Below are 6000 nucleotides of genomic sequence, written 5' to 3'. Positions count from 1 at the left end.
CTCTCTCTCTCTCTCTCTCTCTCTCTCTCTCTCTCTCTCTCTCTCTCTCACACACACACACACACACACACATTCACATGGTAAAATCACTCTACAAAGTGGAAAGTCACTGCATAAAAGTTCTTGGTATAAATTCAATTATATTATATTTCTGGAGACCTTCTTCCTATGCTGATTATAGATATCAGGCTAATAGCCACCTCAGTTTGTCTGTTGCCAAGCTGCACTTCAGTCTATAGTTATTGCCAACTAAACTACTTTAAGCAGGATGGATTGGAAGAGAAGACTTAGGAGTTTTGAAGTGAATCAGAAAGAGAAGAGACAATGTTTACTTGCATGAAAGTATCATGAAGTCAGGTGAGACTGTTGATGAAAGAGAGGAAGAGAAAAAATACACACAGTTGAAAAAAGGAGATGAAACAAATTAAAACACTAACTGCTCCTTTCCATAGACCAGCAGAAATGCACAGTTGTCCAGACCCTCCTGCTTACATACATAGATCTCTTTCCCCAACTTCCTCTCCTGTTCTTCTCAACTTAGTAACCTTTTTCAATTCCTTGTACTTTTTCTCTTCTTAATTTCTTACACATTTCTGTTTTTTTCTTTGTTCTTCCAATTTTACATGCATATTTCTGGTAATATGAATAACTGGTTGGAAGACAATGCTATGTATTACAACAAATACTGTGAAATTCATATTATTTTGTAAAGTGAAATTCTGTATCACTTTCAGTTTTGTCTGTTTTAATTCTAATTTGTACTCTTTGTTTTGTTTTTGGTTTTTGGGGTTTTTGGTAGTACTGGGGATTGAACTCAGGACCTTGCACTTGCCAGGCAGGTGCTTTGCACTCTCTTTAAAAAAATTTTTTTAAAAGAAAGAGAGGAAGAATAAAACAAAAAGAAAGGCTAGGGGGAAAAAAAAAAGAAATGGAAATGGGGAGGGCAAACCAAGGAACTTCCAGGTGTGTCTGTTTTGTGAAAGAAACCAAAACAGCAGAGTCCACACTGAGTAAAATGAGGAAGATGTATACACAAAAGTGTTACTCTTTTTAATGTTTAAGTGTTAACATCATAAAAACAAGTGAATGGACCCACAGACTTTAGATCACATTCATTTACATCCTTGTTTTTGATACAAGGTCTCACTATATAGTTCAGGCTGGCCTTGAACTTACTATTTAGTACAGGCTGGCCTAAAACTTGGGAGCCTCCTGACTCAGCCTCGCAAGTGCTGGGATTATAGACATACGCCATCACACTCAGCTTCACATTCTTGTTCTTTGTAATGCACACAAATTGGTAACTCATAAGGAAAATGGTAAAAATTTAAATCCAGGTGCAAAGTATTCTAAAATTATACCAAGTCTAGCTCTTTCTCACACTCTAGCAGTGTTACAGGAAGTTCTACATGTTGCGGGTTTTATGACCAAGCTATCTGAAGAAATGCATTGGAAGCATGGAAACCAGAATATCTCAGTCTGTTGGTACCTCTCAGGATGAGCCATATGTTGGAACAGTTGTCCAATAGAAACAAATCTAGTATAAAACTATGCCCTTCTGGGGAAGCTGGGTAACATACTGGGAGTAAGTTTGTACAATTGGTCAAGGGCAAGAATAGTAGGGGCATCTCCCTGGCCTCTGGTCAAATGAACTAGTTTGAGTAATTGTCAGAACAGTTTTGTCTAGGTTCATTTCTTAGTACAGCAGTGAGCCTAATGAGCTAGATTCTTTGGTTGTCGTCTTCAACGCCCTACCTCCAAATTTCTGGATGACTCAGTAGAGCTAAGCAAAGCAGGAAATGTGAAAATCAGGAGTAACCTAATTTGTAAAAGATGAATAGTGCTAGCTTTATTTTTATTCAGTTCCACCAATGTATGACAAGCACATATGCTGTCTGCATGTTTTATGTTGAAAATCTCTCCCAGCAGTACCAAGAAGTGTGCCTTCTGAGAAATGACAGTTGGGAGAGCTCCACCCTCACAAGTGAGATTAAGTGGCCAAATAAGTGGCCGAAAAAAGCAAGTGTGCTTTCATATCTATTCCTTCCACTGTGAGGATTCAGCATTCTTCTCTGTGGGACACAGTGACAAGTGCTATCTTGGAAGCAAGACTAAGTCCTCACCAGACAGTGAACTTGTTGGCACCTTATTCAATGTCCAGGCTTCAGAGCTGTGAAAACTAAACTTCTATTCTTTACCAATTATCCACTTTGTAGCTGTTAAGCAGTCGTAGAAGGGGTTTTTCAGAGATAGCTGGATCTAGAGTGTGTGGTGTTGGGATCAAGGGTGTGTCATTAACAAATCAGTCCACTGACTGGTTTGGCATAATTCTGGCTAGCATTAAGGGTGTGAGTGCTACACCTGCCCTAGGGTGAGTAGCCAGTATAGAACACAAGGGACAGAAAGAGGACTATTGTTCTCTCACCTGCCTGCTTGCTGTGAACTATCTCTCCCCCTCAGTGCTCCTCTGCCATGCCACCCTGCCTTGGAGCCAGCCAATTAAGGACTGAAACCACTACAAACCGTGAGCTGAACTCACCCTTCAACTTTGAAAGCTGGGTATTTTGTCTCAGCAATCAGCAAAGCAACTAAGACAGTAACATTTTGTTATCAAAGCATAAATGGAATAAAAATGCTGGTAGGTTCTTTGATGGTGATCAGAGAGAAAAACAAAACTAAGACACTCAATAAGTGTATGTAGAGATACTGTGATACCTTGATCTCTGAACTTAATTCTTTCCACAAATTAATTTGCTGCAGCTAGATCATGGAAAGAATTAAGTTTACGAACTGAGGTCCCACTGCATCTCGAAGTAGGGTTGACTGACTTAGCACTGCCAACTGTTTTCCAAAGATGGCCCAGAAAACTAGGAAAATCTCTTGGGCTCTTTCCACAACAATAAGGTCATCCTTATTTATGCAAATACAAGTAGAATAAATATTCACTGAACTTAAGAATCTGCGGTCCTTTTGTGGTTGGATGGAAACAGAAAGAGGACACTAAATTTAAATAGAATTAAACAGACTTTACAGAAGCACAATATCAAACCAAGACCGCTTCCAATTAGATATTCAGAGCTAATAGAAGTGTTAATACTTTAGGATAATTTTAATCATAATTCTCTGGCAGGAAAGGACATTAAGTCTTTCAAAACCAGAGGAAAAAAACAACCTACATATAGATCTTCATTCCACACAGAGTACAGAGACCATCCTGAAGAAGGGCTTGAAGCTACCAGGTAAGTGTGAATTGGTGAGTAAAAACCAAAACCACATATGTAGGAATCATGACCATGGAGAAGACAACATGATATCACAACAATAGAAGCCATAGCAGTTCTCCACAAAGGCAAATAATGCCAGTTCACATGATGGGGCATTTGTAAGTGTTCAAGACCAATTAACTTTCTTAGGAAAGTTTCTTGAGCTATTTGGGAAGGTGCAGATCATAAGTTCAGATGCTGGACATTATACTAACAGGAGTATATGGAGCTAGAACAATCTACTACAATGCAAAAGGGGAATCATTACACCTGTACCCAAGCAGTAAAGGGAACCATACTAGTTTCATGTACAAACTCCCAGAACATGTTCAAAATAAACCATTTTGAGGACATAGTTCTACTACAGAAGTCTACAACTAGTGTAAAGAAACATTATGGAAAGAACTAGTCTTCAAAAATATCCCTAACTGCTAGAAGAAATAGAAGTTAATAAGTGGTTATGTTGTTCAATGACTTCATATTCTGAACTGTAGAATTATATTAGCTCAGCAACAGATTTACTATGAATCACTCTGTATATACAGTTTAGAAGACAAACTTGTCAGTAGTATGAAGTGTAAGTATTTTAGTTCAGACTACAAAATTAAAAGTTTTAAAATGTAATGTTCAGATTCTAGAGAGGAAGCATTTCACCCTCAACCCAGTATGCTCAAGTATGATATGCACTAATGAGTCCAAAAGAGAGGTGGCAAGTTATACATCCCCTGGAACAACATGTTAAATGAACTGTGGCGGTGTGATTTGTCTCTAACAGCATAGTAACCTCCAGGCCAGTTCCACAATTTTCAGGATTATTTCCTTTCAAAAAGTGCATAAAATATAAGTTTTTTGGTCTTTCAATACCTCTTTCTTGATTTTCTGTAGAGACTTTTCTGGTAATTATATTTTTTGTTATACATAACTACCTGCTTAAAACACCACCTCATAAATATTCTCATGATATTCTCCTAGTATGCACCAGTCAGGTGTTCAGGTCTGCCTAGGGAGGTTCTCTGTTTAAGGTCTCAAAGGTTTCAGTCTGAGCTAGCCAGAGAGTCAGAGAACAGTGAGCATATTTTGACAGACACCTGGAATTATACTAATTGGCCTCCTACAATAATACTTCTTTTAATCTTTATAATCCTGTAAATACTATTAGTTTCTCTACTTTACGGATGAAAAGTTGAGTGCTAGAAAAACTGGCCTAAGAAAAGTGGAAGGAACCAGGACTCAAACAGGCCTGTATGGCTGCAGCCCAAATAGAAATGCCTTTCCTGGAAATTCTGGCTGAATTCCCAATTACTTTTGGTTAGTGCTTTCAGTATAACTATTACAAGAGTCTGCCAGACACATTGTTGGGGTTTTCTCTGTCCCCATGTGGGATACGAAGTGGTATTTTCAGATGGAAAAATCTCAAAGGAAGGGTAAAAAGAGAAGACTAGGAAAGCTTATTTCTCTGGACCATACATCTTACTTATAAATTGAGGAGCTGAACTGCACAATTTGTATTTTGTAGCTCAAATTCCAATAAACTCAATGTTTCATTTCTAACAATAACAATGTAAACTCATTTTTACCACAATACCTAGATTTATGATGGTATAGACTTCTTTTTGATGCAAGAAAGCACACATCTGGTTCATAAAAACAACTGATTTAGTTAGAAAACAAAAATAAAATAGAGGGCTAGAATACAATAGCTGCCCAGTTCTGATTATCAAAGAAATGAAATCAGGCCCTTGAAGGTATTAGCCTTTCTACTTACATAGCAGTACTTCTCCTAATAGCCATGTTGTGGAAACAACCTAAATGTCCGTCTACTGATGAATGGATAAAAAGAATATAGCATATTAATAAAATGAAATACTCATTTTTTAAAAATAAGAAAATTCTGTAATATGCAACATGGATGAATGACAAAGTCTGAAAAAGACACTGCACAATTCCATCACTTGAAGTGATATTTGAAAATATCTAAAAATGTCAACAGAACATGATTAAAGAGTAGCATGGAGTGAGTACAATGGTGAATTCCAAAAATGCCACCCAAAGGCAAAAGTGGTTTTGGAAAAGGGGGAAAAGGAGCAGCAGCCTCTGGGAGTGTTAGTGCTGTAAGAAGGCATGTCATGGGGCCCCAAAGGTGGTAGCAATGCAGTAAAGGTCTGACAAATTCTGTGTGAAAAACACAGCAAAATCATGGAAGCCATGGAAAAGTTAAAGTCTGGCATGAGATTCAGTGAAGTGGCCCCACAGCATAGTGAAGATAAAGCCAGGCAAGGGGGTGACTTGGGTTGGATGACCAGAGACTCCACGCTAGGATCATTTCAAGAAGCAGCATTTGCCTTCCCTGTAAATGGCATGGCTAAGCCTGTGTTTACAGACCCACCAATTAAGACAAAGTTTGGATATCATATTATTATAGTTGAAATAATAACTTTGTTCAAACAAGGTAAGTATGTCCCAGAGATCTACTGTACAACACTATGCCTACAGTCAACAGTAATGTACCTGTACTTAAAATTTCTTGAGTAGGTCTCGTGTTAAATATGCTCCCACATAAGAAATAAAGTTACAATTTTATTTACTAATAGGCTACTGCTATCAACCCTATTTCTGGAAATGTTATAAGTACTGAATGAATATTAATTTCTTGTGGCAAGAGATTTACACTTGCTCCATGAAGGTGAGAGAGAATATAAACATGGAAACAGCTTCAGTCTCCTCATCTACATAGACA

Source organism: Octodon degus, unplaced genomic scaffold, assembly GCF_000260255.1.
Source record: "Octodon degus isolate 3935 unplaced genomic scaffold, OctDeg1.0 scaffold00127, whole genome shotgun sequence".
NCBI lineage: Eukaryota > Metazoa > Chordata > Mammalia > Rodentia > Octodontidae > Octodon > Octodon degus.
This window is presented reverse-complemented; position numbering follows the sequence as displayed.